The sequence below is a fragment of the Vanessa cardui genome, chromosome Z (genome assembly GCF_905220365.1).
Source record: "Vanessa cardui chromosome Z, ilVanCard2.1, whole genome shotgun sequence".
Lineage (NCBI taxonomy): Eukaryota > Metazoa > Arthropoda > Insecta > Lepidoptera > Nymphalidae > Vanessa > Vanessa cardui.
Window position 1 is genome coordinate 12132281 of NC_061154.1, and position 13963 is coordinate 12146243.

The following is a 13963-nucleotide window of genomic DNA, read 5'->3' on the forward strand; positions in this document are numbered from 1 at the left end:
GACATTGATACTGCTCGATTAGTATATTTTCATAGTATCGTGTCATGGTATATTGCTTTCGGGTAATGCTGTAGACATATAAAATATTTAGACATATACACTATATTACAGTATTATATTATATACATATATTTTTAACAATAATAATTATTTTATTCGAAATATTGACAAACTTTTGATAACCATGAGAAGGAAAGAGATACTTGTAAACACCAGGGTTCCTTCGTCGCAAAACCAAGTCGGGTCAACATTTATATATACGTGATTAAAAATTGTGGATTATTTGTTGATTACCGTGATCATACAGGATGAATAATAATTCAATTTATATTTTAAAACCTGTGTAACTGCTTGTCGGAAAAGTGAATAGTCCTTCTCGGTAAAATCCATTCCGAACCGGCGCCATCTTTATATGTATGTAATGAAAAGTGACGTTTTAAAAAGTGCTTGCAAGAACCTAGTTAAAATAAAGAAATATGTACCTGCGTAAATTTACTAATTCATCATAGATTACAAAATTGCGATTACTTAATTTATTGATAATATAAAGCAAATTATGTCTTTTTAATGCAATTCGTTTCCTGATTTTAACTATATTTAATGCATTAACCTTACTTGTAATTAATATTATCTAGAGTTCAGAGAATACTAAACATTTTTTGACATCTTAAGGAAGGAAAGTGCATCCAGGGTTATAGATGCCTTATAGAACCTTGGAAAACATCTGTTTCCTCATTGCGATGAAGATACCTTGATATTTAAAACAAAAATTCAAGTAAAAAATATGTAAGTAAGAGACATTGATGATAATGACGACTGTTTGTTCAAAAAGGAGGAGGCTATCAATTCATCTATGTATTTCTTTATATACATTGTAAAAAATTATTTATGTTTTATATTCAAAATATTAAAACTAATGTAATGAAACATATTTTACTTTACAGTTACAAATTTATATTTCATTTAATATGAAGTAGTTCTGTTTACTAAAATCTAGATGAAATTATATTAATTTAGTTCCAGAACATAATTACATCAGTTTGAAACAGCTTATGGTGCTGTTCACGTATGTATGTATAAATATAACTGATATTAATACCACTGTACGACAAATTTCACGGGAAAACTGTTCATAATATTTAACTGCTAAATATAGTTTGATGTTTGTACAAGTTTTAAGCTTTGACTATTCATGCGAAATTTCGGCATTTCATTTCACCTGTCCAACGTTACATCAAATGGGAATTGACAATGTTTGACTTTTTAGCTTTATTTGTGTACTTTATTTTTTATTAAATGCACTTCTGCAAACCGATTGCGATTTGTTTTGATAAAAATCTACAACATTTTTTACATATTTGGTATCGTTTGTTTGTTTTATTTTATATGCCTGCATGTTCCCTACGTGAAACCCTATATACTTGTATCTTTTCGCTCTAATTGTACTTCAATGACAAACAAAATGTAGCATATACATAACTGGCACGACATGTTCCCCAGAAACGATCGCTATGTGCTAGAAACTATTCAGGTCGTTTCTCTTTTATGTATGAGAATATAATGGCAAGATTATTGAAGTGATAACAACTTGCTTGGAGACATATTTCGTTGTAGTTTTGATTTAAATAATTTAAAATTACGTAATAATAAATATAAACCATTTAGAATTGTAGTTTTTATGGCAACTATGTTGAATCTGAAGAAAAATATCGGCCTTGAGTTTATTTAAAATTGCAATGTCTACTGTGACTGCATTTGTTTGACTATTGAGTATAGATAGGTCATCTTAGGATGACTCAAGCTAATTTGGTCAAAAAAAAAAACAATTGTCTCACCTTGAACTATAATTATTTATCGGAATAACAAATCAAATTCATAGAATAAATATGTTCTTGTTTTTCCTTTGCAATTTTACTTGCATTATTTTTGTAAGTGCTCATCTTGTTGAGTAGCAAAACGCTGTGGTGATCTTGTCTAGGCTTTCGTTCATTTTTAACTATTAATATAGCTTATTTGTTTTTTCGCATTGCTATTTTATATTTATGTTGTTATTGTATCGTCATCTCCCCTCCAGCTTCAATTATTAATATTTGATAATTAAGTGCGTAGGTATGCATAGTTGGTACGTACGTATTTCATAGCTTTTATACAAATCAATTAATGAATTAATCAGGTTTTTTAATTGAAGATCGATTTTATCAAATAAATATATATATATATATACATTCCACAAATAATATTTGTAATTTAACTTGTCTGGGCTGATTAAAGAAAATATTTGTTAAATAATACGCTGTGAACTCCTAGCTTTGACTCAGTAACAAAAAAAAAGCAGAGGAATACCCATTCCTCCATATCTCATACATATGTATCTCTCAGGCATATGTGTGTACGCATCACACGGAAACAATTTGAACGATTTAAATGTACCTACATGTACATCAGGATATACCCAGGGGTAATTTAAGCCCGGAAAAGATGACTTTCATACGATGATAAGATACTGTATGCATATCAACATATGTCCACGGATCAAATAGTGAAAACGGCAGTTTGTTATGTATCAAGTTGAAATGTAATTCTTAAGTATTCGTATTTTTTACTTCTCTTGAAACAGGCTGGTTTGCGTTGACGAGCCTCATTGCTATTATTAATTATATCAGCCTATAGTCTTGCAATAATTAACTAATAATTTCTTATGTCAAGTGTTATTATAATTTTATAAAGTATACATAGTTCAAAGTCAAGTTTATCAATATTTCTTACAATGATACATAACTACTTTATTTATTATAAGTCGAGACACTTGACTCGTGATGGTAAAATATGTAATGCTGTTGAAAATACTCGGTGGTATGCCTTTGCGGTAATTAGTATTGTTGTATTCCGATTTAAAGGGTAAATCAGTGTAATAGCAGACTTAAGGTAATTAATTGAAATTAAAACTCAGACACAACGTCTTAATTTCTAAGGTTTGTGAAAATTTCTTAAAGCGGCTATCGGTGGTCTTGGCCACTAATCCTCAGGGGGCCCATATGAGATTACCACCTATTTTTATAATACGAATAAATCCCAAGCTGCATCTTTGTTGATGAAAATGGATTAGAATGATATTCTAAAAATAAGTTTCAGTTAACGAGTTTTGTTAAAAAAAAATCTTGTTATTATATGTTTACCGCGGCAACTTGGTCATTATTATGGCACTTTGTCATGCTACAACTCTTTGGTATTAAATATATACTTTGAATAAAATAATTCTAGAATTTGCATGTCGCATACATTTAATATTTTATTACGAACACCGAGTCTTTAGGTCAACTATTGATTAATGCGATTGCGAGAGGCTTTCGTTTAAAATGTCTTTTATTTTGATATTATTCAAAGTGTAATACAGCTAGGCCCCGCTATTATTGAAATACCAATTATTTGTGTTTAAACAATTAATTGGATTTACGAAAACGTTAACAATTATGCATTTTTGTAAATATTGAGTGCCGTGGCAATTTTCATTTGACGGCGTTCATTAGCAATAAAGTTTCAATTTACGTACCTTGCAATTGATGCATATATTTTTAATTACTCTTCAATATGCCTTTGTAAAACCTTTGTAACTGAAAACGTTCAAAGTAAAATAAAATACTTCATTATTACACATTGTTTTTATCATAGGTTTGATTTTTATTTAATGAAACAAAATCAAGCAGTTTATGTTACTAATAAGTTTCCGAACCGTTTCTGAAAGTTATCTCAATCAACCAATAACCTAACGTGTTATAGAAGCGTTGCTTAACCTGTATCGAATTTTATAACTTTAACTTCGCTTAATTTTTAAAATAGTAGCGATCAACTATTACATGGATATGCATATGAAAATAGTTATAAGTTAAAGCTTCATGAAGAGTATGGAAACTGTGGAAACATTTATCGAAGTATGTTGCATATGCTAATTTATGGACTCTATGCAGGCAATCATTGCTTGGAGACTATTGATTAGACTGGTTAATTTTACCTTGACATCAGTGAACCAGAAAAGCCCCAATTATGCACTATATAAAATACATAAGGATTCTTAACCTTAACGAAGTTGTCATGTCTTTAGCAGAAATTCAGCTGGCGCTCGTTAAGGACAGTCATAAATCAATTTGAGGAGTCCTAACAAGTTTTAATGTTATATATAGTAACTGCTCATACTTATTACTATCTCTGTAAGCCAATAGTTTTGCTGAATTATTAAAATACAAATTGTTTTCAATATTGGAGATAAATCTGTCGTATATATAGTCGTTACACTCGACATCACATTTAGAATTCCATAACCAAAAACGAACCCTATTTAATTTAATAACGTTCGTCTGCCCATCCCGGTGTCTGTCACAACATAGATTTTAATTGCTTCATTTATTTATTACTTGCTTCCATTGTACTCTTAGAGGTTGTCATAAAAAATAAATATCCTATTAATTAAAATATAAGCAAGAATAGCTACAATTTATGATTAAAGAAAATATTCCTATTACAAATCTTCCGATACGTAATTATATTTATTTGACTTCAATACAAAAGTCATCGAACTTAAATGAATTGATTTATAAGTAAAGTTCAATTATTATTTTTGTGTTTTATGATTCGGCTATATACTTATTCGTATTTAGTTTTGAAAATTGCTTTAATAAGTCAAAGAATCCAGCAAGTTTTCATTAATGGAATAAAGTCTTCTGGATCTACGTTAAAAATGGGAGTTCCACAAGGTTCAATTTTGGGTCCCTTTCTATTCCTAGTATATATAAATGATCTTCCTTTCTATGTTAAGGGTATTTGTGATATAGTGTTGTTTGCTGACGATACTTCGCTGATTTTTAAGGTTGACAGGAAAAAAAATGACTATGACGATGTGAACGGTGCATTATCACAGATACACAATTGGTTTACAGTAAATAATTTAGTTTTGAATGCTCAAAAAACAAAATGTGTAGTTTTTACCCTACCTAATGTTAGCAAGCAAAATTATAATATATCTTTAAATGGTGACCGTCTTGAAGTAGCTGATACTACGGTGTTTTTAGGAATAGAATTGGATTCCAGACTTCAGTGGACTTCTCATTTATCATCCCTAACAGGAAGACTCAGCTCCGCAACATACGCGGTTAGAAAAGTTAGACAACTAACTGATATTGATACCGCTCGTTTAGTTTATTTTGGTTATTTTCACAGTATTATGTCATATGGCATATTACTTTGGGGTAACGCTGCAGATATTGAATCTGTCTTTATTTTACAAAAGAGAGCAATTCGGTTTATTTATAATCTTGGAGCTAGAGACTCTCTTCGGGATGTTTTTAACAGAGTAGGAATACTTACTGTTGCGTCGCAATATATTTACAACAATATCATGTATATTCACAGTAACATTGATCACTTTGATAAAATCAGTGATAATCATTGTATATGCACTAGAAGTAAGGATAAACTTATAACGCCAAGTTTCCGACTCCGCAAAGTCAATGGATCCTTCTTGGGGCAAGGTATCCGTTTCTATAATAAAATTCCGCAGAAATTTTTAACTTTGCCGTTTAGTAAATTCAAATCGTTTGTTAAAAATACATTGGTAGAAAAAGCATACTATTCAATACAAGATTTTGTAGATGATAAAAAAGCGTGGAGTTAATACCTGTTGACTTCCAAGCAGGATACATTAATTGAAATAATTGTATTTAATTGACATGACGTTGTATTTTTTAAATGTTAAAAAAGAGTAACTACTGAGTTTCTTGCCGGTTCTTCTCGGTAGAATCTACTTTCCGAACCGGTGGTAGCTTCACTTAATTGTAAAATGACGATTCAAAAGTGCTTATAAAAGCCTACTTGAATAAAGTTTATTTTGATTTTGATTTTTTTTTGAAAATAGTTCGTTTCGAATATCTTGAATAGATATTATACATGACCGACCTTAGACTTAAGCCGGTAAGGCAGACTTACTGCGATTCAGACCAAATCGATATCTCGAGAAATTCACCCCGATACGCTATTCAAAGCTTCGCACGATGTTAGCCCTTGTTTGTATCCAAGTATCAGTTGGAATACTTCCTATAAACGACAATCTTAGTAGTTAATCAATTTATTCAATACGCAAGTTTCTGTTGAATACAGATTATATTACACGACGAGATTAATTCAAGTTTATAATTAACACAATGTCTTCAAGGTATAGTTAACTAACATGCACACTTAACGTAACACTGAGGTTATATTGGTATATTACGAAAAAATATCGTTAATAATAAAAAAAAAGATATATTTTATATAGGCTGAGTTTTATAAAGTTAGCCAAGAAAGCTTTAATTTTTCTTTCAAGAATTTTCATTATATGTATAATAAAGCAAGTAGGTACTTACGTAAATTTGGTGCGGATTGTCTTCAGTTTTAACATTTTAATCAGCTAAAGAGAGGATTCGACGCTAATGACAAAAAACTCGTATCGGGTACTTTGAATACCGTTTTTCTGGTCTTTTTTGTAAACGTACGGGTTTTATATTATAAAATGCATTATAGTACCGATAGTATAATATAGTATGTATTTTCTTACATACGTTTGAAGTTAATGCTGAATAAGTCATAAATCAAAATTGTATATTGCTTTTAGGGCTTTAGTCTATCTTTCAATTTCTGATTCGCTGTGATGTTTGATAAAACCCGTAAGAAATTTTAGTATGAAAGAAATTTATTAATACTTCGCCTAGTCGGAGGTAAAGATAAAAAAGACATTATTTCTTCTAATTACAGAAAATAGAAGCTTAGAGATGTTGGTATATTACCATAGTATTATACATATTTACAGTACAGTAACAGTAGTAAAACTGTCAGCTTTTAAGCAAACAAACCAGAAGTATTTTTTTTGCCCTAAAACTTTAAATAAAGCAAAAGAAAAAAGATAATTCAATAAACAACAGCAGGTTGAGCAACTCCCTTTATAAATTAGAATAAAATTCTAAAACGTAGATTGGGCGTCGCCTGTATAAAGAGCAAGTGTGGCCATATACATAGACAGCTATAGATAGGTACATGTAATGATATTGCTATATTTTTTAGTATAGATAGGCTTTCTATGAATTATTATAGGAATAAACTGATGCTGATCCTTATTTATGATATTTTAACGAATGTGAAGAAAATTGTGAAGGTTACCTTGTGGTAAGGTGATTTCATACGAAACCTTAAATTTTTGATATGTATAATCTTTCCAATTCAATAATCCGGAAAACTTAAGTTAAACACCCAATGCTATTATTATAACATTGGGAGTTTAACTATATATAAGAGTTTACACTTTTTCGTCTAGTAGAATAAACGTTTGCGATTTTGAGGTCCTGTATCCAGAGCTCAGCTCCGTTCAATAAATGTAATTGAAAATTTTTTGACGTTATATTTTACTAATAGCTTGGTTCGGCTACGGCTTGTAACCAATTCTTCATTGATTTAAAAATGAAAATATTATTAAAATAATAAAAACGATTCGTTGTCAAGGCAGACGTTATTTCCGTTAACAAGTTATTATGGCAAATGCCAGATATAGAGTTCAGGTGAGCGAAATAAGTTCTGGAAAGATAATATCCGTGATTGGTAAATCGTCGCAATCGTCCAAACGGCAGCTCGGGAAATACCGGAAGTCATTTCAGAAATGTCTCTTTATTACAGTCACAAATTAAATATTAAATTCTTTATGAACTTCGTTTATATTATTTATATTATACTAAAATCAAGTCAATTTAATAATGAATTAATAATTATTTGTTGAACGTAATTAAAGTTTGCTGAAAATCTAACACATCAGAATTAAAATCTATTGAGTGAAAGCTCACTGCGGCGATGTTTATTCAAGCTCTATAAATAATTACCCTTAATTTTATAATATTCTAAGTACTCTTGAATGTAATTGCTAGCCGATTTTTACATTTGATTGTTTGAGATGAAAGGTTACAAACATATAAAGTTTTTCGTTCGCTGTGAACTATATTTTATTAATACGAATATATAACTTCATGTGTATGTATGAAACATTATTAACTCTTTTCACTTCGCTCAGCTCTCCCATTAAAAATTCTTTTTTCCATTGTATAGAATCGCTCTCGGAATAGAAGTTATATCTTTCTGCAAAGAACGTCGATAAAGACGATTTTTTCTGTCAAGATTTTAAAGATGCTCTTTACTTTTATACTCTAAAATATATCTTTATTTGTAGAAACTGTTATAAAAAACTGGGTTTTAATTATAATAGAGAAACCATTTTTAGTGTTCGTTACGGAGTGGCATCAACAGGACATACATTGACTATTTCCAAGTGTATCAATTATGTAAAATACTGTATGCTTTCTGTTTTTCCGATTGACGCTAATGAACCTATTGTGTAGATACGTGAGTACTACTAATAAACCTATACTTTAAGATCAGCTCGTATGTTATGATATAGACTGCTACTGATTGTATTTATTTTATAATGTTAGTGACAATTGTTTTAAATATTTAAAAAATATAATAATTATACGTATATAAAAAAATATTTCTGAAACCCAAATAAGGTAATTTCAGCTTTAGAAATAACTATATTATATTTAGTTTATCTTCAGAAATCAGAAACGTAAAATCGATTGTTTAAAATTTTCAATTGATGGTTTAAGTAATATTACAAATCAGAAACAGGTTAGCAGTACGTTATATTGTTGAGGTCGCGGCCTATGCGTGTTGATGATCGATGGTATTGCGTGTTCTTGCTAGTGGTAAAGTCTCGCGTAAGGTACGGCTTGGCTGCGGTCTTCGTCGTCGACGGTGGTGCGGCGGACCTTCGCTTTGTTCCTCACACGCCGTCAGCGTCACCTCCTCCTCCGCCTCCCTCCGCCGCGCCTACCGCGAACTGCGCATGCTCCGCACGATCCATGCTACTCCTTTGCAATTTCAAATGAAATATAGAATAATATAGTAATTTGTTCTTTTTCTATAATATCTGCGACATTATCGGTTTAAAATGTATCATTACAATAGGTTTCTATAAGACCCTATAGCCGTTTAGCGATCAAGCGGGCGTTTGTCCGGTCCCATTTAGTGAACCACTCAAAAGGGAGCGCGGCAGCACCGGTATCGATCTGAGCATTTCGTGTGGCCGCTCGAGCACGACGTTCTCTCGGGATATTCGCCTAGCGGTCGCCGTCGGCGCCGGCCTTGCTGCACTGTTTACGCGGCGTATATATACCTATTTTGTTCGCGAGACTATGTTCGCTTGAGCTAATTGATAACGCGGTACACGCACTTGCAAGTTTACGTGGGAGCTGTTGTAAGCTGTACTTGAGTTTTAAACCGATCTTAAGCAGCGAAACTTAGGTAAGTGCTTAATTTTACCAATTACAACTTTCTAATCGTACTTCAAAGTTGTCAGCGTTTAAAAGCTAATTCAGCGAATTTTTTTAATGATGTTCTGTGTATTATTGTTTTTAATTATTTTAATAATCATTCATATTTAAGCGTTTTCATGATATTTGTTTCTTCAAATGTGTTAAGTGTTTCTAAATACTTGTATCGAGTGTTAGCAAGCCATCTGGTTTATAAAGCTAAAGTTAGAATGTGATATCGTAAACCGCAAGGAATCATCTAGGTATTTGTGGATCGGTTTTATTCGATGGTGAATTTAGAGGTTTTCTATGAGAGCTTTTGCAATTGAAACACTGATAGCAATAATTTCTGGCACATTCATATTTTAACATAAGTCAAATTTAAAATAAAATATAAAGCGTATTTTTGTAGGTTGATGGATCTATTGATATTTTATTTACTGCGCATGACTAAATTCAAATTAATGCCATCTTATGATGTGATTTAATAATTATAGGAACAAAATTTACATTAAATAATATTTAAATACGTCACGTAACATTTTTTTTTTCGTTATATTGTGAATGTTAAATAAAGTATATTAGTTAGCAGTTTTACTTATAATAAATCGTTAGGGTATTGTTTAACAAAAGACAAAAGATTAATTTGTCATACCACGCCTTTGTAATTCAACTTTTGTCATAGTAACTATTGCCTACAGCTAAGTTAAAATTAATATGATTAAGATGAAGTAAAGTTTATTGTAATAATGCAATTTGCTTCAGTCAAAGATTGTAAAATTTATCGTCGTTTTAGCCTAATAATAATTTCTAGCCAATATTACAAGAGAATAACAAATTATTTTCTTTAGATAATCTTGATTTTTAGGTCAGTCTTTTCACGTTTTGTCAACTTTTGTTTCATTTTGTACCTTAAGGAGATTACTCATTTATTTAATTGATTGCAAGCGAAGCCGTGGGCGAAAGTTTGTAGTGAATAATATATATTTTATTTGAAATGTATTATAATATTAAAAAGATTAATTGTTAATTTTCTCTTTGAGCATTGTTGTAGATGCGGAAAAATCAAACATTGCTTCTATTTTGCTCAATGTTTTACACATGCTTAATGAACATGTCCACATTAAAATATTCACCTTTGCCTACATGAAAATTTAATTTATATTATGTTTGTTTTATTAATGAATTGGATAATTAATTTTAAAAAACATTTATTTATTGGCAACAATTATACATTTCAAATATATATTTAAACTTTCGAATTGAACATGATAATTGCAGGCTTCTTCATATTTCAATAAATAATTATGACATAATATAATATGTCACAACAGTAGTTGCGGATAACCACATCTATTAATATATTTTGATTCTGAAAATGTTATTGTTCTCGTTAAAGCCTGTTCTCATAATTATGTGGTTCTCCGAAAATTAATATTGAAATGACACTGTGACCAAAATCAATTACAGAAAATTTAATTGATGAATTGGCTTGCCAGTTAAGCTTCAATAATTATAACAGCGGCCTTCACTATTTCAAAGAACGGTCGTTTCACGAAGAAATTGTGATTATTTTATTATTTTTAATATATTTATATGATCATTGAGCAACATACATGCCGTCTAAAATGCTTAGCGGAGTATATTTAATAAATATTTCAAACAGATTAAGGAGTAGGTGGTATAGCGCTTACCTCGTAATATCGTTCAAGCTTTCTCCCGATATATTATATGTGTATTCTTATTACACTCATTAAAATTTAACAAGACACTGTCCTTGTATGTAGTAGTATATAACCATTACTACATAATACATATTTGAAAGATACTATATGTTAGGTGGTGCTGATTATTAGCAATATTTCAAATGTGAAACATGATCGATTTCTACAAAACATTCAAGGTTTTCGCATTCTATTGTCGGAATAAAACGTACAATTACATTTGTCTTCTTTCTAAATGTTATAAATTAGGAAGTTTGCTTATAATATTAGTATAATCACCTATAATTTCATTTTTTCAAAAGCAAAGTTACAAACCGGAAAAAGTCCATGGCTGGCAAACATTTTACTCCTAAGCTCTAATGCAGGTGACAATTTTTCACTTGTTCAAAAGCAAAAGTTCAAAAGTGTACCTAACCTACGAGATGTTGTATTCTCAAGTTGTTTTCCTTACGCCGAGCATTACAGTACAGATACAGGCATAAATTAAGACTACAGAATTGGTAGTCCGGATATAAAATCACGATATTCGGCTAAGTCACTCGTTGTAAAGAGGCTTCAGAAATGAAATTTATGAAGTAAATTTATTAGAAATCCTATTTATATAACCTATATATCCACATACATAAGTTCAAATTGAAACAATTGAAATGATTTAACTTAAGAGATTACTTGAACTCATGCCAGTATTTACTGGTGCGCTAAATAAATGTATAAATTATTTAATAGACTATGAATGCATGCGTGTAGTACTTGCTGAGATTTGTGTTTTGTGCAAGCGGAGTGAAATGCCTAAAAAAAGACATTGACGCCTGCGTATGGCCTTTTTATTACAAAGGGTTATCTTGAACACCCCCTCACCCCCGGGAATACTGGGTATATTCGGCACAATATGATGAGCGCCCTCTGCACTAATCAGTTGTTCCGCATATTTTGGCAGAACTATTCTCAGATTGTCTTTAGAAAAGTTGTCTCGTTCCCTCAAGTTGTATTGATCGTATGGTCGGTCCGCTTTGATAATCAGATTAAGTACCAAGAGCATCCTTTATGGAATCGTCGCATAAATAGTTCGCCTCGGCCGAAAAACACAAGATCAACTATAGTATTAGGAAATTTAAAATTAGAAGAAACAAGAAAAGAAATAAGCTCATCATAATTGATATAAACCAAAGCATCACCGTAGTCGACACTCTTGAGTATCACAGCATGATAGGAACATTAACCACAACAATACCACCGTTGCCGGGGAAATCTCGTCACCTTATACGTACTGGGCTTTCAGTACTGCAAAGACTAGTAGAGCACTAAATGTAGCAGAAGAAAAGGAAGTCGAAGTTGTCAATGGAAACCATGCAAATGAAGGGAAAACGATGATGACAGGCTAAATATAAATATATAAATTTGAGAAGAAATTAAAATCAACATAAAATTTTAAATATGACTGGCGATTTGAGTTACTAATGTTTAGACAGGAAATCTTCGATTGATCCCGAGACGATTCGGTGGAATAGGTTATGGTGTTATTTTCTGATAAAAGCTTGGTAATGATAGAGTTTTTGGAAAAATAAGGTATTATTACAGGACCCTGTTATGGTAACTAAGGGTAAAAGTCCTCATTAAGCTGAAGTTGCAATAGATTACAAATTATTTGAATCCTATTTATTTTTCAATAGTCTTCAGAATTCTCATCCTTATTTCGCTACACAACTTCGCGTTTATAAATTTAAAAATATGGTTCACATTTCACACGTATATTTTAAAAATAAATGTGTTAACCATAGTAGCATAGCAACACAGCTATATTTTAGTTGTTGCTTTGGATGCTCGTAATCATAAATTTCTGAATTGATTGGAGTCTAGTGTTTGTGCTAAATGTTGATTTGTATTCACAGCTAGTGAGTTTATCGAAGAATTAGCAAATCGTTAAGTATAATAAATAATCAAATGCCATCTTATATAAATTAAAATAATTTTACTAGATACTTTTTTGAAGCATGTTTTGAAACCATGCAGTTGACGTTTCTATGTAAAAACTAGGTCCCGGATGAAATTTTAATCGAACTCCGTTCCATGTTTTCGAGCAGTAAAGGAACAAAGGTAGTCTCAAAATAAAATTGACATATTTATGGAGTAAATGTAAAATATATAAATTATATTAACTTTTAAACAGTCGCTTTAAGGCGATTTACTCTTTTAATAAGCTGTATTATTAAAAGAGTTATTAAATTTTAAGCAAATTAAATGTGCATCTTGAGATCATATATCCCGATTTTCTACGACGTATCGAAAACTGTATTAATAGATGGACAACTAATCAATATTTGAGTTTTATAGCTTGATAAAGTGGTCGTATAACAGAAAAGATATAACGTACACATCAAAATCGAAGTTATAACAAGCGAAAGTTTGCTACTTTACGTTGCGCAAAGCGTTCAAGATATTTTAATATGATGTTAGTAACACGAAGAAAAGTGAATCCGGAGATTTAGTAATCATTTTATGACAGAAATTCATAATATAATCACTTCGGTTTATGAAAGAGTTCTGTAAGCCGTTTTTTATTAGAGACCTGATTTTTATGGTGTCATATTTGCGGAAATCTTTTTTACATCATTTACATTAAATTATCCTTTTAATAGTGAAAATTAAAATAAATTTCCCCTATCGCTTTATAAAACATTTCTCTTTGTCTATAATAAGCGTTTATGATTGACGTAAATAGAAATGTTCTAACTTCAATTCGTTTGACCACACCCTCATTCATAAAAGTTTTTAAAAATATAAAAATATTCAGTTTACAAAGTTTTTACCAGTTAGCGTTTTATGTGTGTGCGTGATGTGTGATACGTACACGCCCGAGAGTTT

The 13963-nt window shown here is 30.8% G+C and overlaps 2 protein-coding genes across 3 annotated transcripts in view; both read left to right on the forward strand.

Moving 5' to 3' along the window:
- Positions 1-13963, forward strand: part of LOC124543203 (neurocalcin homolog) — an 81786-nt gene that overhangs the window by 32926 nt on the left and 34897 nt on the right. The window lies entirely within an intron of this gene.
- Positions 1-13963, forward strand: part of LOC124543201 (neuronal calcium sensor 2) — a 71590-nt gene that overhangs the window by 32759 nt on the left and 24868 nt on the right. The window contains exon 1 of one of the 2 annotated variants that reach the window (XM_047121316.1): positions 9151-9369. The exons of the other annotated variant lie outside the window; for it this stretch is intronic. The gene's annotated coding sequence lies outside the window, so the exon portion shown is untranslated. Of the gene's footprint in view, positions 1-9150; positions 9370-13963 lie in introns of those variants that run through there. 2 annotated transcript variants of the gene reach the window in all.